The sequence below is a fragment of the Mus musculus genome, chromosome 1 (genome assembly GCF_000001635.26).
Source record: "Mus musculus strain C57BL/6J chromosome 1, GRCm38.p6 C57BL/6J".
Classification (NCBI taxonomy): Eukaryota; Metazoa; Chordata; class Mammalia; order Rodentia; family Muridae; genus Mus; species Mus musculus.
The window spans coordinates 154,816,565-154,840,446 of record NC_000067.6 but is presented as its reverse complement, the minus strand read 5'-3'; the positions used below and the strand labels follow the sequence as shown (position 1 = coordinate 154,840,446).

The following is a 23,882-nucleotide window of genomic DNA, read 5'->3' as shown; positions in this document are numbered from 1 at the left end:
ATATGAATATTATTCAGCTGTGAAAAGGGATGAGGTAATATGGGAATACGGGAATATGGATCTTCTGATAGATAAGAAATCAGCCATGGGGCACATGAATTGAATGATTCCTTTTTTATGGAACATCAAGAAAATTCTCACCCTTAGAGACAGATTTGGGACCTCAGATGTGCAGAGAAGGATGGTACCGGTGTGCCTCTCTGTGCACTGGAGAGGGTTTCTTGGTGGGGGAAGGGTTGATTGAAATGTTCTGGAATTAGATAGTGATGAGTTGCATTCCCTAAATACAGTGAAGACCGCTGAATTGCATGCTTTAAAATGATGAGTTTTATGTCTTGTGAGTCACATCTCAATTTTGAAGATTGAAAAGTAAAAACTTCGTATCTCTCTGGATACACTGGATGTCTTCTCTGAAATCTCGTCCTATCCCTAGGGCTCTACCTGGGAAAGGCTGTGGGATGCTGGGATGCTTTGGTCTCCTGTACCTATTGGAGGGCTTTGTATACTCGGAGTCGGTGAATCAGGCACAGGGCACCCTTGTCTTAGACATCCACTACATCTCTCGGCCTCCCCCTGACCTCTACCCTTCTCAGTCCTTCAGAAACTCTGAGCTGCATCCCTATTGCCTCCCCAGGCTGTGGCCCCCACACAGACATGACATCACCTCTCCCTAGACTTTGAAAACTCAAATGCTAAGAACTCTTTCTCCTCCAAGTCTGTTGTGCTGTTCTTCCCTGAGGCAATGTGCTACATAGGGAAAGAAATATTGAGAAAGCCTTGGAAACTTCCATTTCATTTAAAGATGTCTTCCCTGCAGCTACCTGCTCTGTGCATGGGCCCTGTTCCCGAAATCATCAGTGAACGCCCTAGGGTCTCTCAGGCCAGGAGATTTGGTTGTTTGACTCCTTTTCTTATAGACCTCTGGGCTGAGTCAAAGCGAAAATGGCTATTTCCATTCCCTTGAAATCACCCAGGAGGGAGCTGCTTACTTCTGCTGTCATCTGCAGGCACTCTCTCAATCACCATGCTCACCACATGGCCCATCTTATACTGATCTCTTTGCTCACTCTTGTTATCTACAAGATGAGTGGTTGTAGGAAATTACTAGCAAGACTTGGTTCCCATATCTACTGATGGTGATATGGTTACTGAGACCGTACCACCTCTCTAGTCCACAAATGGACGCTGCTAAAATCAGTAAATGTATACACCACTCAGTGCAGAGTCTGGCATATATCAGGAGCTCCAAAATGTATACTTATTGATTTCTGGATTGTGATCTATTTTTTTTAATTAAATTTTATTTTGTTTACGTATTCACTTTATATCCCAATCACTGCCCCCTACTGGTCATGTCCCCTCCATCTTCCCTCTCCTTCTCCTCTGAGTGGGTGGGGGCCCCTGAGTATCCCCCCACCCTGGCACATCAAGTCTCTGTGAGGCTAGGCACTTCCTCTCTCACCAGTGCCAGACAGGGCAGCCCAGCTAGTAGAACATATCCCACGTACAGGCAACAACTTTTGAGATAGCCCCCATTCCAGTTGTTCAGGACCCACATGAAGACCAGGTTGCATATCTGCTACATCTGAGCAGAAAGGCTTGGATCCAGCCCATGTATGTTCTTTGGTTGGTGGTTCAGATTCTGAGAGCCTTAAGTTCAGGTTAGTTGACTCTGTTGGTATTCCTGTGGAGCTCCTATCTCCTCCAGGGCACGTGTGGATTGTGTCCGGACTCCCTGAATTTCTGACAACCTCCAGATGCACAAACTTTTCTCATGAGACCTTCCATTAACAAAGGTGTGAGGCTGTGAACAAGGTTTAGAAACACTTGTCAGGAAAGGAAACCGGGGAAGAGGGAGAGTGTGGACAGGAGGTGGAACAAGCCAGAGACTTGAAATTCGAAGGCTCTGTGACTCCAGTTTGCTTGAGCGATCCGATCACAGCTACATTCTAAATCAAGATCTGTGGCTCAGATGGCCACCTTAACTTGACCTTTCAGAAACCCCTAGCCCCATGAGGGTGCATCATGCATAAGTGGCAAAAGGTTGCTGTGACTTCAGGTTCCATTCAGGAAGTATCAAGGTCAAGTTTTGTGTATCATCTTGTGTCAAAGGATATAGGGAACTTAAAACACCATTACTGTGTTTAAGGGGCACTGTCTCCTTATGAAGATAAGAGGAAAAGTGCCCCGCACAAGATGCTTCTGTGATGTGTCCTATGCTAGGAGCCCAGAGGAGCAGATCAGTACTAGCAAGCATAGCCGAGGAAGAGTAGGAAATCCCCATTTGCAAATGGTGTCTTATCACTTTCCTGAAAGTAGACCCCAAGATAAAGGTTGATATACAAGTGGCTTATTGAGAAACTGCTTCCAGGAGAAACAGGTATGCCCTAGGGCTAGGACCAGGGCAGAGTGAAAAAGACACCAGGCAAGAAGGTAGTTTCTACTGGCATACAGTTTTAGCTAGATGCCCTAGGTTAAATACATGGCAAGGGTGCATTTTGCTTGCTCGTCATCATCAGGAGCGTCAGGATTGCCTGATACAGGTAGGCATGCTAGAAATCTCCTTTGAAAATGGCTATAAGCCAAAGGTAGGATGAGGCTAGCAAAAGGAGCTTGTGGGCTGGGGCTGTAGATCAGTGGACAGAGTGCTCATCTAGCATGCAAGAGGCCCTGGTTCCAACCCCAACATGACTTAAACTGGTGTGGTGGCAAATTCTTGTCATCCCAAAAGTCAGGAGACTGAGGGAGGAGGAAAGATATAGACCCTGACTTAAAACAAGAAGAAGAAGAAGAAGAAGAAGAAGAAGAAGAAGAAGAAGAAGAAGAAGAAGAAGAAGAAGAACAACAACAACAACAACAACAACAACAACAACAACAACACAGCAGCAGCAGCAACAACAACAACAAAGTTTAGAGAAAGATGGATAGATCCAGTTGATACCAGAGTAGAGTAGAAGGAAGGCAAAGAAAGACTTTGAAGGTTAGACAAGAACACACAGGCTGGCACTGTGCTATTGGTGAGTGGCTGTGTCCTGGAGTCGATGTGGTGGGGTAGGTGACAGGATTCTAGGTGGAGTATGTTGAAGAAGCATACAGGAAGGCCCCGGGAGCAGGCATTCCTTGTAGAAGGCACTGATGTGTGTGAATGGACAGTAGCTGCTGTAGGATTCACTTGGGTCTCAGTCTGAGTCCAGTATCTCTGTGGGGAAGTGCCATAAGGAACAGGCAGAAGGCTTTCTCTGCTCTCCAGTCTGAGCTCTCCTGCCTGCTGTCAGGGCTGCTAGGATAACGAGTGGTTCCCTGGCCTTTACTCTGCAGAAGCCTTTGAAAATGCTCATTAACCAAGCCTCCCTACTCCTACCCAGGGCCTGGGAGGTCTCCCTCTCTTTAGGCATGGTTGTGGAGCAGCACTGAGCACGCTCGTTGGGGAGGCAGAGCTGGTGAATAGTGCACTTGCAATGTGTGTGAGTGTGGAGGAGATCGAGGTGAGCCCCCATGGAGGCAGCACTGCCAGCTTAGGATAGCCATTGGGAACCTCAGAAGCAACGGGTAAGTCTGATGAACTTTGATTGGGCCACTGCAGTTGATTGGCATGGCTTGTTCTAATTGAAAAATCAGCAAACAGAGACCGTGCTGAATTGGGTAGTCCAGTGGTTGCCTTGGATGCTGCTCTTCATGCCCTAAAGCCAGGGGCATGCAGTTCTGAAATTAGGGTGAGGACACCCCAGATGTAGGCTTAAGGAGTTGTATTTACTCTGATGGGCTCCCCCCCCTCCCCCGTGGCTGGGGCCATGATCTTCACCTTGTTTCCTGACAGTGGAAATGGTCTCCGGATCCGCCTGATAGTCCTTTGAAGCAGATGCTGGTGCTGCTGGTAGCTGTAAGCTTCCTCAGGACAGGATATGGATGAAGGGGCTCTAAGGGGGATGGATATGAGAACAGACTTCCCATGGGACCTGCATGGTGCATACGGTGAACTGGCTCTTGCAACCTTTCTGCTGTATCTGAGACACCTTGCAAGAGACCTGAGACCGGTCTTCTTGGGATCTTGAATATACCTTTGCTTCTTTGGCGCCATAGCCATGGGCTGGTATAATGAGCAGAAGGCAGATATTCAACAAGAACCTTGGACTGAAGTCCTCAGAAAATAGGATCACCTTCCTTGGGGACCAGGTTCTCATTTGACTGGCCTCCCTCTAAGGTGCTCCCACTTGCTACTCTTTATTTCATATTAGAAATGAGTTCCAAAGCACCTGTCACATATTATTCCTGTTGTGCCTCTACTCCCACCATCTCTCTCTAATCTCTCTCTCATCTATCCATCCACAGATCCATCCATCCATCCATCCATCCATCCATCCACCCATCCTTCATCTATTTGCCTATATACTGTCTGTCTGTCTGCCTGTCTATCATCTATTACCCATATATCCACCCCCTCATCCTCCACCCTCCACCCACTCATCCATCTATCTAAATGCAAGAGCTTTAGTGTCCTGTGGTCCCTGTTTTTAGGCTCTGGCTCAAGGTCAGTTCTAGTAGCTGATTGTTTACACTTGCTTTGTAGTTGTGAGACCTGGTTGTCTCTATTTAGGGCTAGTTACAGCTCAACACACACACACTCCCTTGACTGATCTGATCTGTGATACTTTCAGGACTCCCAGTATAGCTAGATGCTTCTTTTGGTTTTTATATTTACTCTTCCCTTTTTGTTGCAACTGGATGGATGAGCCAACAGGCTGCAGAGATAAGTCGTCCAAGCTGCTGGGGATGACATTTGACGAGAGGTTTCACAAGAGCTGCCCTAGGAGGGAAGACCATTCTAGCTCATTGGCTGCTAAGCTGCAGACTACAAATGCAAATCAGTATCGGGAGCATTAGACCTCCCTCACAGCTCTCTGCTACGACCCCAGACAGTTTGCTCCACTCCTCCAGACTCACAGAGATGGAGGCAAGGGTGTATGTCTATATGATGGATAATCAAAGAGATGACAGATGAATCACAGTAGCTGTCATTGCTGAAGGGTTTATTATGTCCAGCACTTACATGTGCAACACAATAGCCACTTGAGGGACTTGGAGGTTTTATCTGTACGAGGGTGTGGCTTGGAAGTTTTTCACTCTCTTCATGCCATTCTTTGCCTGTTGAAGGAGGTGTCTACTGTCCACTATTACTAGCCATGCCAGGAACTATATTCCAGTGGGCACACACTGTCCCAGACTTTCCAACCTCATTGTCGAGGTCTCTCTCTTTTTCATCTCTCATCCCAGAAGAGTTGCCATTCAGGATCAAGGCAGATTCTAAAGTAAAATATAGATGTTTATCAAAGATCCTTGGCCCAGTGCCTGATTGATTCAAAGTACCGTTTAAGAAACTCTTTTTGGAATCGTCTCCCCCTTTCAAAGGAAGAAGGGGAAAACCCCAGGAGCTTTAGGGCCCCTTTTTCCTCCTCGACTTGTTTAGAACCACTTTGGCATTTACCTGGTCGTGCGTTGCAACTTTAAGAAGGTTGGAAACATTCTGAGAAGCTCAAGTTTGGTACCTCAAAGGGGCATGGACCTGCAGTCATGGTGGGGTGGGGTGGGGGGTGGGGTAAAGCCAAATTTGAAGCTGTCTAGATGAAACTTGGTTTGATTTTTACAGTGGAATCAGGCACTAAAATAGCAGAGAGTCGCAGCCAACTAGTTCAGAGAGTATTTCATAAGGGTTTGGTGAGAGACACTTTCTTAGCTTTTCTCTCAATTATTTTCAGACGCAGTGGGTATGAATGATCCCATTCTAAACTCTGAGAAATGCGCCGGGGCACTTGTAACTGGCTCTGCTTTCTTAAGAATAGTATTTTATTTCTCATCAGGCCTTCAGAACAGCCTCGCCAGTGCTTTTGATAGATTATCTTATGGAGTGCCTGGCAACAGGAAAATGCATCACAGATGTAGCCGAGTAACCGGAAGGAAAGTATTTATAACTAGGTGACAAATGAAACCCATTTCCACAGAGAACCTGCAGCACAGGGCTTATTGTTGTAAGGAGTTCTGAAAACTTTTTAAAGATGTCTGAATTAGAAATGATAAAAAAAAAAGCTGCTGGAAATCCAAATTAGCTGGGATGAGAGTACTGGCCTCATTGAGAGAGCGTTGCTGGGCTGGAGTGATTGAAGAGGAAATGAGGCATCGTCAGTAAGAGCTCTGCTCAGGATTTATACCTGACCTTTCTTTCTATTTCACAAGGACACAGGGATGGGGACGGGGTAAGAGGTAGGACCAGTCAGAAGGGATGGCCATGTTTTGCTCAGAGCATCAAGATGAGAGCCTGTGAAATTAATTTTGACAAAATTGTATAAACAGCTACCCCTGAAAGGTTTTTCTTCATTGCCCTCCTATACAGAGATTTATATTGGTCTTTATTTACATTGAGTTTATTAAAAAGGGAGAAATGAGCTATCTTGGGGCGGGGATGGAGTGCAGCTATGTGAAAGGATGCAGGCTTTAGGAGATGAGGGGATGTCTCAGCTGGTAAATACAGTAAGCCTGAGAATCTGAGTTAGGACCTCCAGCATCTGTATAAAACGCTGGTGTGCTGGCATGAGGTTGTGGTCCTCGTGCCACAGGAAGAGACAGGAGGATCCCTCGAGTTACTGGCCAGATGCTCTAGCCGAATCAATGCACCCTAGGTGCCCTGAGAGATCCTGATCCAAAGAATCAACTTGTAGTGTTCGCATACACACGTGTGACACAAAAGATCACACACACACACACCACAGATCCATGGCTCTTACAGACAGTTCTGTAGCCATAGGGCACGTCACAGAATATTCTCCTTGTGGCTTCTTACAGGAGTAAAGGTGACCTATGCAAAGCACCAGCACACAGTAGGTTTTTTTTTTTAATATTACCCCTGCGGTACATGTTAACCTTGACTGATTGAGATACTGACTTGATTCTCATCCAGGGACGACGTGGAGAGGCTGTTGTGGAAGAGAATGGGATTCTTTCCTTAGTAACTTCACTAGTTCAGGTCGGGGCCAATCTTCACTTAGTAATGCCAGACTGTAAGCACACCAGTGAATGGTTGCATATCAACATTTCAAAGCTGTTGACTCCAAGGTATTTCTAGCTTGGAAATTTCCATGAATTCAAGCCTTGCACAAAGTGCAGTGTGGGGGTTGCAAGCTGGAAAAACTACCTGGCTTGTTACCAGGTCTTTTTAATGGCATTATTCTTCAGTCTCTGTTTCTTAGACTGACTGGACCAGAGTAAACGGTTGCTTGTGGTGTTGAAAACCTTGCTCTGGCAGTCAATCAGAGTTCCCTTGCGAGGGAGGGTATCCCTCTACTTAGGACCAAGGCTCTCTGAGTTTCTGACACTCAAAGCAACACATCAGAGACCTTGGCATGAATTTGTTGAGTGTAGTTTGTGGGGCCCTCACATCTGAGGACATTTGCTTAGTTACTGGTACCAATCTGAGGCATGAAGCTAGGAGTCCCAGCTGCCCAGGCCGAGGCCGGGCCAGGCCCACTATGCTACACTGAAGACCCATGGAAACCCAAGAACATTTTTTGCAATGTCATTAAGGCACTAAAGCCCCTCCCTAAGTGCAAATATCATTTGGTTAGTAGGAGAAGAGAGAAGAAATAGCCTTGAGCTAATTCAATATTTTGCCTCTAGAAGACAGATAACCTAAAAGAAATGGTCCCGAGAGTCTTAAATAACTTCAAATAGCCAATTTATCTCCTTCCCACTACTCAGAGATACAAAGGCTCAATCATAAATCTGAATTTGGCTTTACAAAAGGGTATATTAAGTAATTTATATAACAGAGCCGTGTATATAGTTTTGCATGTCTACGTATATCAAATAATAGTCTTAAAAGACCCAAGAGGATGACTAGAGTGAAGGGAAAATAATACAACAGAGTTAAGATTAAACAAAGCGGGTACAGTGCCTGCCATAAATGGCTTTGCGGTTATGCAGTGAAGCTAGAGTCAGCTCCTAGCAGCCAGAATAAAAAGAGAAGCACAATTAGTTACAGGTGTCACGTTTTCACAAGGTGAAAGAAAAACACTTGCTCCGGAGAATGTTCGCAGACACACAGATGGGGAGTCAGCCCACAAGGTGCTGAGCAACGGAGTAGACAATAAGATCCCAGGGAAAAGGCAGGATGGGATTTTGTTAATTCATGCAGAGGAATTCGTGCATCGTGCTTACCACACCGGGATCTTGGAATGCAAGTTGTAATGAATGTTTATGTCTTTCCCCAATTTATATGTGTTGATACTTAAACTCCACCCTGGTGATGCCAGGAGGTGGTGTCTTTGAGAAGTACATAGGCTAGGATGGTAGAGCAGTCGTGTATGTGTGTGTGTGTGTGCTGTCTTATAAAGAAGCCCTGGCAATCTGTCGGCTCCTTCCACCACACAAAGGCAGAGTATGACGAGCTGGCTACATCCTAGAAGTGAATCCTCTGTAGACACTCAGCATGCATCGTGGTCTTCCCAGTCTCCAGAGCTATAAGAAATGAATTGCCCTTTCTAAGCTTCCAGCCTATGGTATTTTGCTATGGCAACCAAATGGACTATGACAGGCTAAGACAATAGCCAAGGCTCACAGTTGCTGAGTGTCACATAGTTGCTTCTTATAGATTTGGCAGTACAAACTAGATATATGTGGTGGTTTGAATAAGAGTGCCTCCCCCCACCCCCACCCCTGCTCATATATTTGAATGTTTAGTCACCAGGGAATAGAACTGTTTAAAAAAATTAGAAGGATTAGAAGGTGTGGCCCAGGTCAGGCCCAGTCTCGCTCTCTCTTTCTGCCTGTTGATCAGGATTTAGCTCTCTGCGACTTCTCCAGTCTGCCAGCCACTATGCTCCCTGCTATGATGGTAACCCTCTGAAATTGTAAGCAAGCCCCACAATTAAATGCTTTCTTTTATAAGAGTTACCGTGGTCACGGTGACTCTTCACAGCAATAGAACACAGACTAAGACAGTGTTCAAACCATGAAATCTATTTTGTACAGAGACATTTTATTAAGGATCATACTCCTGTGGGGCAAGTTTGTAGCTTAGTGATCCGTTGGTACTTGAATCTTGGTTGCCTGCGACACATTAAAAGGGTACTCACTCACTAGGTCCCCAATTATTTTTTTCAGCTCTCATTTGGTGCCTGTCACTATGGGTGACAATAAAGACAAAGATGAATGTCAGGCATGGTCAAGGCTTTGTAGACACTCATAGGATAGTAAAGGAAACAGCACATGAAAAATCAATAAAATAAAATCCAGAGTCATATGCTGGGTATTTTTATGGAGGTGAGAATGAAGCATTCTGAGAGGGTCTGATGGGGTTTACCAAGAGGGAAATTTGAGCTGGTTTCTGGAGGAGTTGAGACAAGCAATGACAAGCATTCACTTTTCCAGGAACGAATCTAAACACTACATAAAACGTGTATAAGTTAATACATCTGAGTCCTGGAGGGAGGTTTTAGCATGAGTCTCACTTATGGGGAAACTGAGGCACAGGAAGCTGAGCAGTATGCTCTGACCACCCATCTTGTGACACACAGAACCAGTTCCCTTCTTCATCCTTTCATATCGGTGGGTAATTTCCACTCCTCCTAGTCTCCCTTGAGATTTCTTTTCTAACCCCCCCCCCAGGTAAAGTCAAATACTTATGTTTCATCCTTTAACAGCAATTTGTCCTACTTAGAATTTACTGTGTTGTATAATTACCCATTTATCTGTATCTTAAATCATTACATTATTTATAGCACAATGTATAATTAATCATCATAGTTAGATTATTTATTACATGTAAATATAAATTATTTAATGCCTACATCTCCCCATAGAGTATAATCTGCATTTGGGCAGCAACCAGGCGTACATCTTGTCCTGGGTTTCTGAAGTAGGAGTTTGGTGCTCTAAGTGCTGAGTGAATGGAGCCAGCGAAGGACCCGAGCTGTTGGAAGACTGCACAGTAGAGACCCACAGTGTCTGGAAAGCATAGTAGGGGGAGTATTGGGTGTCAATTTTGAGATAAACCTTGTGCCCATCTACATAGGTATGCTCTTTTGTGGTTGTATGCTTACAAATAGAACCTGGCTAGATTATTCCCCCAGAGGGTAAGCCATTTACCTTCAAGGGGCCCAGAGTAGGGTTGGCGGAGATGCTTTGCATTTTCTAGATGTTTCCTGAGTCAGCATAGCTGTGCAGAAGCTGAAAGGGCAGGCTTTTATGTTCCAAGTCTCATTGCGTCTTAGCCTCTAGAAGGCCGATGCATAGAACTTGTGCTAAGAGGAGGCGTCCTCTCACCTCCCCTTTGCCCCCGTTTCCCACCTCAAGGCAGCAGAAAGTCGGGGTAGATCTTAGGGTCTGGCTTCTCTCTAACTTTGTTGTGTGGAGTTGCCAGGGCTGGAGCTGCTCTCAGTCAGTTGACATCCTGTCATGCTAATCCCAGGTCTTCACTGTCTCCTTGCTTCCATTTCCATGGGAGGATAGTGGCTGAGTCTATATTTGGTGGGATGTTCTGTGTCTTTTTGGCACAGTTGACTCAGCAAAGCTTGAGTTAATTAGTCAGGTTCAAGAGCCTGACAACTGACAGCTGGCTTCCTTAGCCTTTGATGCTCCTGTACCCTTGAGGCAGCCAGGGATAGTCAGCTTTCTGGGGCTCAAATTTTTTTCCCCTATGATTTGCACAAGGAAGAGCTTAGCTTCTAAGGAGAACTACCTCAGAGAAAGAGCTTGCTCTATGTTCCTCTGCCTTACATGTCTTCATTCGGCCTACGAGTTAAGTTTGTGTATTTGTTCATTGCATAGATGTTTACTGAATGCCCTAAGGTCCATAGGTTTGGGATAGGAAGTACTGAAAAATGAAGGGATCAGGGAGAGTCGATATCAAGAGGCAAAATAGAGAGGACATAGATTGACACTCTTAGTGTATTTGTATATTTATGGAGAATGTGATGTTTCAGTTGGACTTTTAAGGGTGGAGAAAGTTTTAATGGGGAAGATTTGTGTTTGGGGAGTGGCTAAGGAACAGAATTGAGATTGGGATGGTGTGTGAATAAAGGACCGAAAAAAGCCTATTTGGAATTTGGTAAATGAGCCAGTATTACCAAAGCAAGCAATTCATGTAGTGGTGTTGGAGGAACGGGGAAAATAATTTAGAGAGAAATGGTTAGGTTTAGGGTGGGAGGAATCACTTCAGAGCTATCAAAGGTTTTACAGTTGATAAGTAATAGGATAAGAGTTTGACTTCAGAAAGTGTTTTCTAAAAGGGGTAAACCCTTGAGGATAATTTAAAGTAAGAAGAAATTGAATGCTAAGAGACCAGATCAATTCAAGTCCATTATATTATCTAACACGCAGTGCTTAATGTGAATTATGCACCATTCCACTTTCCTTGTATGTTAACTCATTCAGCCTTCCAAATGATCCTCAGAGATTGGCACTATTACCATTTCTGTGCTACAGACAAGAAAATAAATGCGCAAGAGGTTAAGTGATTTGTTTAAGGTCATATAGCCAGCCAGTTGAAGAGCTTGGATTTGTATACAGCCTGATTCCAGCATTGCATATAATGTAACTACACAGCATATTGTACCTAATTCATGGAAGCCCAATGATGTACATGGGACTGCTAGCGATATATATTAAAGTGCATGGTTTTGTTTTTATGCCTTAATTAAGAGGCGGTTATTTTGATAGATCAACCGGCAGATTTAACTATAGTGATGACAATAGGTACAGAGAAAGGGGGAAAGGTTTTCCATTTAATGATTTATTTATGTTTATGTGCGTTGGTGTTTTGTCTGCATGTATGTTTGTGCGAGGGTGTTAGATCACCAGAATTGGAGTTACAGACAGTTGCGAGCTGCCACATGGGTGCTGGAAATTGAATCTGGGTCGTCTGGAAGTGCTCTAAACCACTGGACCATCTCTCCAACCCTGGAAAGGGGGATAATTAATAGAAGTTAGTGCTATGATTTGTTATGAGTTTTAAAGCCACTTGTAATTGAGAATCTTGTTGGCATATTCATTAAAAATAAGCATATAATAGTGGCAAGTATTTGGCTTCTGGTAAATAGCGCCATGCTGAACTTTTTACTTGAAATAAGTCAGGTACAGTATATGAAACAGTTATTTCCAAGATCTTGGTCATCACAAAAATGTATACTGATCTTTGAATGATAAGAACATGAGGTAGGCCCTGTGATTGCCCAGCTTGAGAGAAGATAGGGACACACCACTGGGAAAGGACACCCTGGTAGATTCAAGTAGACTCCTTAAACTGAAGAGTCTGGGAAGACCAAAGCAGTTAGAATTTGCAAGTCAGGGCAACAGAGAGAAAAGTGTTGCTGAGAGAGACTCTAGAACTTTGTTGTGGTGGTTTGAATATAAATGGCCCTCATGGGCTCATAGATTTGAATGCTTGGTCTCCAGTTGGTAGAACTGTTTGGGAAGGATTATGAGGTATGGCCTTACTGGAGGAAGTATGTCACTGTGAAGGGGGGTGGCTTGAGGTTTCAAAAGCTCATTCCATTCCTTGCAGCTTTCTCTTGCTCTGTCTCATGGTTGCAGATCAGGTATAAGCTCTCAGCCACTGGTCCAGCACTATGCCTGCTTATCTGCTGCCTTGCTCTTGCTATGAGCCCCCGCCAATAAACTTCTATAAGTTGCCTTAGCCATGGTATCTCTTCACAGTAATAGGAAAATAACTAAGCCATAGACAGAGCAGAAGCTTTGAGAATTAAAAGCATTTGGCAGAATACACAGAATGATCTTGTTTAGTTCTAGGAACAATTGCCTCTGGATTAAGCACTCTTCTGATTCTCCCTAACGAAATTTAAATGTAAGATATAAAAGGATCGAGATGCTTATAAATCATCGCACCAGCAGGAAAACAACAACAAGACCCTCACAGATATTTAAAGGGCAAATTTTCATCAGCAAGGAAGGCAAAATCCAAAATGTTTACCATCCAATAAGAAAGACCAAACCTACAAGAACATAAAACCTATCCATGAGTCAGAACTGACACAGGCGTCAGGATTAGCAGACAGGGACATTAAAAATGCTAGCACAGTTGTGATACCTACATCTCATACACTAAGAGATGTGAAGGATAGCTCTAACTCATAACTTTGAAAACTACAATGTGTGAGGCAAAGGATGCACCAGCGTGATGAATAGAGGGTTAGGCTTGCCAAAGAACAGGTGCAGTGAGCTTGGTTACAACAATAGAGATTATCCGAAATGAAGCAGGAAAAAAAGAGAGATAGAAGAATTTTAAAGTAAACAAAGCATTTGTAAGCGTTGAAACTTCAAGTAGCACAATATGTGTGTAATAGGAGTCTGTAAAGGAGAGAAGAACAAGGAGGGACCAAAAAGAACTATTTGAAAAAAGTAATGGCTGTACATTTTCAGACTTGATAAAAAGTATCAACTTGCCATTAGGGAAGCTCACAAACACCAATCTCAAGAAAACTCTATGGAGTCACACATCTTCTACCTTAGTAAATCTACTTACAGAGCCGTCAGCTTACTGGTGAGCAAGGTAACATCTGGAAGCCCTTTCTATGCATTGTGTGCACAACAGAGAAGTGAGTTATAAACTCCATATGAAGAATGACTTACACTGCTGTGAGACTGCAATCGTAGGAAACTTGGAAAGAGGCTTCGAGGATCAGCAGAAAGCAGAGGCAAAGGATTAGGGATTGGCTAACAAGAGATAGAGAACTATTTTCCTAAGTCAAACGCACTGGTGGGAACCTCTGGGAGCTAGCCCAGGGAGTGTGGGACTACAGCTGCTGGGCTGAGTGTGAAGGCAAGAGCTGAAACAAGAGAGGGGAGGAGATCTCTGGCAGGACAGTATGGAGCAAGGGAAGAGTAGAAAGTTGTGAAGTTTCCTACATCACTCCTAGGTCTTTCTAAGGGAGTAACTGAGGAGGGGGCTGGTTGGGACAGGGGAAAGAGAGGTCATCCAGAATACTGACATCATGTTGAGCCAGCCTGGAAGAGTGTCTTGAAGCCAAGGAACAGCAATTGCAGATGGCTTTGAGATGGAAGATGCTAATGTATTAAAAACAACATAGGAGACCAGGGTGGCTAGAATTGGTAAGAAGAAGGAAGGTAGTGTCAGTTGCGTGTGGCAGTAGGTACTACTGTTTGTATTCCCCAAAAGGATATAAAAAGTCATGTATAGACTTTTAAAAAAATATCCTTCTGGCTTCAGGAAGATAGGTACTTGTGGGCAAGCCAAGAGTAGAGGCAGGGTGAGCCGTGGAGAGGTTCTTTGAATAGTTAGGGAGGGGCATGAAAAATGGTGACTTGGGCTAGGATGGTAACTAGATACAGAGTGAAGAATTTAAAGTAGAAAACACAGCACACAATGAAACCCAAGGTGCTCCTGAACCTTGGCAATGATTAAAACCACTGGGTCTCGAGGTTCTAGACTTACAAGTGGTGGGGATTGTCTCCTGGGACATGAGAGTCTACCTTATTCTCCACTCTGTTTTACACAGGTACTCAGCAGATAGCAAAGGGACCACATTTAAATTTATGTTGTCCCTCAATGCTTCTAGTGAGCATTCATAATCTGTGTTACTTCAATGTCCGTTACGGGTCTGCTCTGCTCCTGCCAGGCTGGCAATAGTCTAGTGTCTAATGCTTGCATTGGGGTACCTTTGCTGGAAAGTGGAATAGGGATGAGAAGGAGACTCAGACAGAAAGAAACACATCACAGTGTCCCCCAGTGATTGCTATCATCGCCTATAAATTTGTCATTTCTGGTAATCTGAGGAGACTGTGACAAGAGGATCGCTTTGAATTCATGGTGAACCTAAGCAAGTGCTAGGCTAGCCAGAGCTACATTGCAAGGCCATGCTCAAAATAGAAATTTATGAAAAAAATGATTTCTGGGTTTTCCTTTTTATCTTAAAATGCTCTCCTCTTCTTCTCATCCTCTCTCCTCCAGCTCCACCTCCCTACTTCCTCCTCCCCTCATATCTTTGGCTTTTGATACAGGGTCTTTCAATGTATTAACCCATTAGGCTGGCCATTACAGATGTGCACCACCATGACTGGTTCAAAGCTGGCCATTACAGATGTGCACTACCATGACTGGCTAAAGTGCTCCTTCTTAATACCTGCTCTCCTCTGGCACCCATTATGCTTCTCCTTCTATGTTGGAAGAGATGTCCTCACTCCCAGTGCTCCCAGTTCAAGATCCTCCCAGACATGTCCTGCTCCATCTCCATCCCGCCCCACCCCCGCCTGCTGTCCAAGCTCTGTTCTGTGTTCAGCCTTAGCACTCTTCCCGCATCCCTGCCTCCTTCCTCTTCACCAAGGACACACGTGCTCATCCCTGCTGCCTCATGCCTCATTTGCCTTCGTTCTTTTAGTGATATCACTGGTAATGGCACCCCTCCCTCCCTAAGCTTCAAAAGAGTAGGCTCTAGGGACAGGGTGAGTCTCTTCTGTCTAGCAAAGAAAGGTGCTGAAGCCTGTCATGTAGCTCTGACCTCCCTGGCTTCCAGAGTGTCCTGAGAATTAGAAGTTTGTAAACCGCCTTGAGTTCCTTGGGGACCACTAGGAAGAGGAAAGGATAAAAATCACCGCACGTAAAGCAGCCAGTGAACTCATTCCCAGTCTCCCCCACTGGGTTATGATTAGGAACGCTTCAGATGAAATATCACATTCCATCAAGGCAGGTGAGGCCCGTGTGAGGCTGCTAATTGTCATAAAAAGCTTAATTTGCACTTGTGAGAATTTCTCATTTCACTGAGTTGGGGAAATCGGGTGGTAGAGATGAGGCCACTCAGGGGAGCATTCCAGGCTCATCCTTGGCTTGGTGATGGGAGATGATTGTTCCAGTACAGCAGTCAAAGCTTGACAGCTCCCTGCCATTAACGCTCCAGCTATTCTTTTCCGCAGCAATCTCACTGTTTCTCCTGTCTCCTAGCAGAGACTTGGTATCCCTTACTTCCTCACCTACCTCCCCTTAGCTTTGATTTTCCTCCAGCCCTCGCTTCATTCCCTCCTCCCTCCCTTCCCTCGTCTTTCTCTATTTATCTTTCTCTATTTACTTCCTTCCTAGGAGTCTTTCCTTCCTCTCATAATAGTATGTGTTGCCTACAAGCAAATGGAGTCGAGACAGATAACATGATGAGTTAGGAAAATGGGGAGCCTGCTTTCCTATAATCTATAAACCATTTTTTTTTGTCAACTAACAAGGCAAGACTTGTAATAACACATTGCAAGGCTGTTCATGATCTGTGCATACACACAGCCATTGGTCCATCCACTCTTCTCAATGCATCCGTTCATGCATCCATGTGTGCACACGTCTAAACACACACACACACACACACACACACACACACACACACACACACACACACACACACACATCCCTCTATCCAACAATTCCTTGGGGAAAGGCTACTACATGTAGGGCAGTTTTGTGGGCAATTACTGTAGGTACCACCAGTATACCACCGATAGTGATGCTCCGATGGCCAAACCAGACTTCTCTGAGAAGTCTTAGAGGTCAGTCTTATCTATGGAGATAAGCGGGACCCCAAGGAAAAGACATTTTGACTGAACCATACAGGCGAGGAGTTAAGCTGTCGAAGGCAAGAAGGGGCTTAGCTAGCTGCTGGAGGGAACAGCTTGTGACAGGGCTTGGACAAAGCTTCTTCTGTGGATCTTCCACACATCACCAGTGAGGTGAGACTACCAAAATGAGTCCCAAGACCCAGGCAAGGGCTTATCCCTCATCTAAAGCTTGAGAGTCAATTTGAAGTTCCCTGTAGAACATCTGAAGGATGGTGAAGTAGGTCATCCGTAGGGTCTAGAGCTACATGACAAACCTTCCTGGTGGAAAGTGATGGAAATTCTCTGGCTGACATGGGAGCCACTGGCTGTTGGCCTACTGTTTCCTACCTAGTTGGATTGTTTCCTACCCAGTTTGATTGTGACTATGTGACAGAGAAACTCAGCTGCACACACACACACACACACACACACACACACACACACACACACACACACACACATACACACACACACATATAATACATGCAGTGAGCAGCTATCTTTGTGGGCAGTGCAGACCAGCAGAGTCACATCTGTTTTCCCACACACAGCATCCCCAAACGGGAACTCCTGCAACTTTCAGTTTCTATGCACTGCTATGGCCTGTGGCACCTTCTGGTTCTCTCAGTTAAGTGACTGGCTGATGACAATTTTTATGTGTGTCTCCTTTCTCCTCCATGAATGTTCACCCTCAGAATGGCGACTACTCTCGGGTTTTGGTGTTGTCTCTGAGCACATCACTGCAGAGCCTCAGTCTATTGAATACTTTTCACTTGATTGGTTAGCTCCTGTCCTTTTTTTGGGACTTTGAGATACAGAATTCAAGGCAGCAAATACCAGCTTTCCCAATGGGCCATGCATGTGATCTGTGTGCCCTGGCCCCCTGCAAGGACACAGGGGACCTGAGAGATGTCACAAGGCACAGTAGCTGTTGGGAAGCACGGCTCCCCTCTGGAATTTCTTGCTTGTCTATCTCTAGATGCCTTGGTGCTGGGAAGGAAGTGTGTGAGGTGGAGGGAGCCTTTGCGGGAGGGTGAGTGCCACCTTTTGGCTCCTGCCATCACCATACAGAGCACTTGAACGGCTTCCCTGAGTTCTTCACAGGAGCACAGTGACAGTGACAGTGACAGAGATTTTGCTTTCCATTCTCGTATTTTCTCTTGACAGTCAAATCATTTTCCCATGGAGGTTTACAGTTTTAAAATGATCAGAAAGAGGACTGATCCCCCTGCCGATGCTTTCAGCTCAGATTGAGGCACAGAAGGGGCATGCTCTCATGGAAACTTCTCTGCCTTGAATTGGGGGTGGGGGGATAAAGGATGCTCTGACTCTTCCCTGCAGCCCCTCAACCACCAGAGCCAGGGACTCAGAACTCCGCTTGAGGGAGAGGACAGCCGCCCCCAGCTCAGCCATGCAACAGCAAGAACCTCATGACATAATACCCAGGGCAGATGGCATTGTCTGATTTTCAGAGAGTATGGAGATTGGAGGCATGGTAATTCTTGTGGCAGAACAGAGATCTTCCCCTGAAGAGTCCCGATTCCCATTAGGGGTGGGGTTCTTTTCACAGAACACCAGACTCTCAAATATTTACTCAGTGCTTGCTTTTCCTCAGTACAGCCTGCTGGTCACTGTCACCTGAAATGACAGGGACCTCGTTTTCATGTATGGCTACCTCCCTCACCGTTGGAATGCATTTCTCTGGACTGAGATGAAATCTTTCCTTTGTTACTCTACTCCTGGTCCCACCTTTCCCTTTGGGGTTTTATAGACCAGCCTGAGCATCTCTCCTCCATGCAGGCACTCCCAGGTTTGCTGATTGCTGGGCCTTTCCTTCCCAATATGGGCTCCCAGGATCCTGGTGATAGTTTCTCAGAGGATAAGGGCTCTAGATCTTCAGTCTTCTTGGCTGACAGCCTTTAGTGTCTCCACAGAGTGGAGCACTAGGCAGAGCAGGGAGAAAACTAGCCCTGTCTGCATTCTAGATGCTCCTGCCTCTAAGACAGGTCCCCAATTACAGTGGATGCTCACTGTCAGGGAGTTTATTATCCACATTGTCCTGGGTCCTTGCAACCTGCAGATGCTAAAATAGCTCATGTTGTGCTGTTGCTTCTAGGAAAGTAGAAATGCAGGGTTGGGTCCCTGTGGACCTCTTTCACAGCATTTACAATAGGAGATCAGTATGAAAGCTTGTTGTGTGTGTATTTCTCTTACACATCATATTTAATACATAATGTTGATTCTTCATCATCGAGCTCACAGCCAACAATGTAGTTCATGCCTGAGCCAGGCTTACCCATGCGCTTTCTTTAGGAGGCATGCCTCCATCTCCTTGTGCTTAGAGCACCAGACAGCAGGCATGTCAACACTGTGCTCAGGGCCATTCTATAGAGCAAAACCACCAACAGCCACATAAAAACTGAAACATGAAGTGGACTGAGAGAACTTGTTTGTAGCATAAGATCTGAAACAGCAGACACAAAGTAGCTACCTTGTCTCACCTCAGCTAGAGATGAGTGTGGGCAGTGAGTCCAGTGTTTTTCTACCTTTGAGTATATGCAGATGAGCCACAAGTATTGATTCGGATGTTACAGATCTTTTAGTGAGTGGGTGAATTCATAAATACAGGACCCACAGGGGATGAGGATGAACTGTGCTATGAGTAGATACAAAGAAGCAAGAAGCCTGGCTTTTTGAAGACCCTGGGCAACGGACACCATGTGCTCTGCAGAACAATCAAGGTCTCTGCATGGGTACATTCCAGGGAGGTGCTACCTGATGTCTGTGTCTTTGTGACACATATGCCTTCCTTTCTGTCCTGTGCCTTCTTCCTTTGGAGTCTCAGCTCCAGGAAGACCAGACTCTTATTTCCAGGAGTGTTTCACCCACAGCGGCCCCCAATAAACATTTGTTCCTGGGGCTGATGCCAGTGTTGGTTTGGAGCAGAAGGAGCAGAGGGAGAGAACAAAACGAAACAAAGGATATGCTCAGGATTGAGGCAAAGGCAGAGCTGTCCATGAACTAAACACAGAAATGAGGAGGCTGTGGAAGAAAATGAAGTCGATCAAGCATCTGCAGTTGCAGGTGTGACTGTAGGCGAGGCTACCTTGACTGGGGTGGGGATAAATGAAGTCTTACCTACGTTCCTGGGACCTTCCTTCTTGACTTCACAAGACCATCTCTCTCTCTCTCTCACTGCTTCAAAAGACCCACTGCTCTCGCTATCACTCACTACTGTGCTTTTGGAACATGTCAGGGATGTCAGATGCAAACAAGGGCATCTTCCCTTCATGCTTTCTCAGTGGAGCATGGTCAATGACGGAGCCTCGGCTCCCACAGTTGCTAAGTGAGCACCGCAGTGTACCCTTCATCAGAGGTTGGTGGACTTCTAATAAGAGAGGAGAACTTCTAATAAGAACTTAGTAAGGAGGAGATAGCTTGCAAAAGATGTGCCATCCAAGCTGTTTGGAGATGGCTGTTGGTTCCATTGTGCAGGTATCTGTTGCTCTCTGTGTCCTCCTGGCAACAGTGAATGTCATCATGGGCTAAGTAGAGAAGCAATCCGCAATCCTGGGCGGAGGTCAGGGACAGCTGTGGGCATGCAGGCATGGGAGCTTAGATCTGCTAGTCAGGAGCAGACATCAAGGACTTTAAACAAAGACTCAGCATGGTTGCCAGAAAGCCATGTGGTTTTTGAATAGTCAGTGACTAGAACTTGATGCCTGTTGCCTAGAGATGGTCCCATTGCAGTCTGTGGCTGACTCCAGGTGTTTGCCCTTCAGCTTAACACTTGAGAGCTTTCTCTAGGGGCTGCTCAGGGTCAGAGATGCACAGTTATTTCAAACAGGGACTGTTTTTTTTTAAAAATTTTATTTTTAAATTTAAGTTTATTTGTAATTCATTTTTTTGCACTCTATATTCCATTCCCCGCCCATCCCCATCCACCCGCTGACTGCACCACATACCACACCTCCTCCCCACCCCACCCCATCTCCACGTGGGTGCCTCCACCCCCACCCCACCTGACCTCTAAACTCCCTGGGGCCTCCAGTGTCTTGAGGGTTAGGTGCATCATCTCTGAATGAACACAGACCTGAAGTCCTCTACTGTATGTGTGTTGGGGACCTCATATCAGCTGGTGTATGGTGTCTGTTTGGTGGTCCAATGTTTGAGAGATCTCGGGGGTCCAGATTAACCAAGACCGCTGGTCCTCCTACAGAATTACCCTTCTCCTCAGCTTCTTTCAGCTTCTTTCAGCTTCTTTCAGCCTTCCCCAACTCAACAACTGGGGTCAGCTGCTTCTGTCCATTGGTTGGGTGCAAATAACTGTATCTGACTCTTTCAGCTGCTTGTTGGGTCCCTCAGAGGGCAGTCATGATAGATCCCTTTTTGTGAGCACTCCATAGTCTCGGTAATAGTGTCAGGCCCTGGGACCTCCCGTTGAGCTGGATCCCACTTTGGGCCTGTCGCTGGACCTTGTTTTCTTCAGGCTCCTCTCCATTTCCATCCCTGTAATTCTTTCAGACAGAAACAATTATGGGTCAGAGGTGTGACTGTGGGATGGTAACCCCACAAATGTTCTGTTTCCCGATGGAGATGGGCTCCACAAGTTCCCTCTCCCCACTGTTGGGTACCTCATCAAAGGTCCCTCCCCATGAGTCCTGGGAGTCTCTCTCTCTCTCTCTCTCTCTCTCTCTCTCTCTCTCTCTCTCTCTCTCTCTCTCTCTCTCTCTCTCTCTCTGTGTGTGTGTGTGTGTCCCAAACAAAGACTGTTAAGGTAATGATTAGTTTGCCTAGTGTCAAGAGAAGATATAGGAGACTTCCCAGATCAGGCAGCCAGCACTGCCTCTACACTGGGGGAAGCCAGGCTTCAGAACCCAGAAGCTACTCGGTTGGGAGAGTGCTACCTGGTGGCAGTGCCTGGGATTTTAGAGAGGGTCTGTGGCTGCAATGATACAGGAGACTGTTGCCATAAAATGCCAGCCAGAGCAGAGAGGGAAAGTGAGAACTCTGGCTTCTTCCTCCATCTCCATCTTTCAGTTCTGTACTGTGGTCTCCAGTGGCTAAACCTTCCCAGGAGCCAGATGTCAGGGGCATCTGGGAGATGCTAAAGCTTGAAGGTAGATCTTACAGAGAGTCAGGTGATGGCTGAACTCTTCATGCAGACTAGGTATGGTTCTTGGAAAGAACAGAAGGCTATTGAAGTTGACTACCAAAAGGTGTCCCAGCCCAAGAATCTGGCCAGCATTAAGTTAGTCTCCGTTCATCCCTTCCTTCCCCTCCTTTCCTCTTTCCTTCCTTCTTCTCTTTCTCTTAACCCATGCTCTCACTCTCACTGGAGGGATAGACTTCTATTGAGCAAGGAACCGGGTGAATGAGGGTAAACTTCTCTGGGCCCCCATTGAATCTGGAAAGATAAACATAGACGTCTTAAGCATGTTCTATGGCAGATCGCCACAGAAAGCTTGAAGTACAAGCAGATTGATGCGTCCAGAATATAATCCTAGTGTCTCTCTGCTCTGGCATCAAAAGCTTCCAGGATTAATATTAGGTGGTTTTTTTTCTGTTGCCATAATAAAATGTCAGAGGCTAGGTTTATGTATAAACAAAAGAGGTATATTTAGCTTACAATTTGGAGGCCAAATGATCAAGATCAGGCATACCCACATCAACTCAGCATGTCACATCATGGCAGATTGTATAAAAGTAAGAGCAGGGGCCAAAAGGAGAGATCACATGGCAATCCAGGACGCACCTAGAGCTGGGAGCACCGGTCCTGCTGTTTTATAATCATCCTCTATAAAGAACTAATGAGGGTCTTGCAGGAATTACATTCATTCCTCCTTAGGGCAGTGTTCTCAGTGCCATAATTACCTTACACTCAGGGATACCCCTGTAAGATCCCACTACCTCCCAACATAACGCTCAAACCATGCCCATCATGATCTTCATCATCATCAACAACAATCTCATCCAATCTTCCATGTTTCTTCAACTGGAATGCTTTTTCTTGACTAACACTTTAGTTTCCATGCCTTTGCATACCACTGCCCAAGACCCATCCAATCTTCCAGAACAGTCTAGACTTTATCTTTTCCATGGAACATTGTTTGTTTCATCCACCCTACCGGGATCTTTATCATCTTCTCAAAATAAGATTTAATTAAAGTTGACTGAATATTTGGTTTGATACATTACTTTGATTAAGGTGGACAGTTTATCACCCCAAAACTTTTAGTCCCTTCTGGACAGGACCCCCTTAAGTCTTTGTCTTTTTAGAGATGTCATGACTATGCTTAAGAACACAGTCATGCTTCATTTTTTTTTTGAGATATCTATTAAATAGAATTTTATGTAAGCCTGGTGATCAAGCTGTCAGTGTTTAAAGTCAAGAAGAAAAACAAGGAAGTAGCAGGTGTGTGAAAACAAGTGTATTCAACCCTCAGGGACCCTCCTTCAAAAGAGTGCATTAGACATAAGACAGCAACATAGTCAGCGGAAGCAAACGTGAGCCCCTGGAGAAAGGAGGTCACCCTTAATTCAACAGAAACTGAAGGAAAGGGAAGGTGGTGGGAGAGGCGAGCAAGGGGCAGGCTGGGAAGGCTCAGCAAGAGGCTCTTGTGTGAAGCTGCTAACTTTGAATGTTATGTTTAGCAATGAATAATAGATAACCGGCGGACTGGAAGGTGCGGAGCTGTTTCTTCAGGGTGGTAAAAACTGAAGCCTGTGAAATGATAATTCCAGTGTGAGTGCATGTGCTGAGGGCTCTAAGGCTGGTGTGTTTACCAATCCAGATGGTGCCAGAGAGCATGAACGGCTCTGCTTTGTGAAGTGCTGAGGCTTTCATGGCTGCAGGTGTTGTTTACACGCTTCGGGGGTTTTCATTCTGAAGTGTGCCTGGCTCTTAACACAGGCAGTGGGGAAGGGCTGACTAGGTTCTAATTCCTCCTCTGTTCCCATCTACATGTCATGGGGCCAAAGGTAAGTTACCTTTCAAAGCTTTCTTGACCTCACTTTATGTCATTTGCACATGGGGTTGTTAATAGTACTTAGAGCGTTGTCATGAGGATTAGACAAGTCAGACTGTATGTATGCAAAGGGTTAAAGCATCTCATATGGTAACCGCTCATACAGAGTTATCGTTATCTCTGGTTGCCCTTTGTGTCATCCTCAAGACTCTGTCAATGGGGCTGGCTCTTTTACATTCTGGCAGGTAGATTGAATACGACTCACTGCTGACTGGATGTGAAGCCTAAGAGAAAGGTGAGGAGAATCTTAGTTAGGAG

The 23,882-nt window shown here is 45.4% G+C and overlaps 1 protein-coding gene across 20 annotated transcripts in view; it reads left to right on the top strand.

Moving 5' to 3' along the window:
- Nucleotides 1-23,882, top strand: part of Cacna1e (calcium channel, voltage-dependent, R type, alpha 1E subunit) — a 493,980-nt gene that overhangs the window by 44,339 nt on the left and 425,759 nt on the right. Inside the window, exon 1 of one of the 20 annotated variants that reach the window (XM_011247909.3) lies at nt 23,071-23,577. The exons of the other annotated variants lie outside the window; for them this stretch is intronic. The gene's annotated coding sequence lies outside the window, so the exon portion shown is untranslated. Of the gene's footprint in view, nt 1-23,070; nt 23,578-23,882 lie in introns of those variants that run through there. 20 annotated transcript variants of the gene reach the window in all.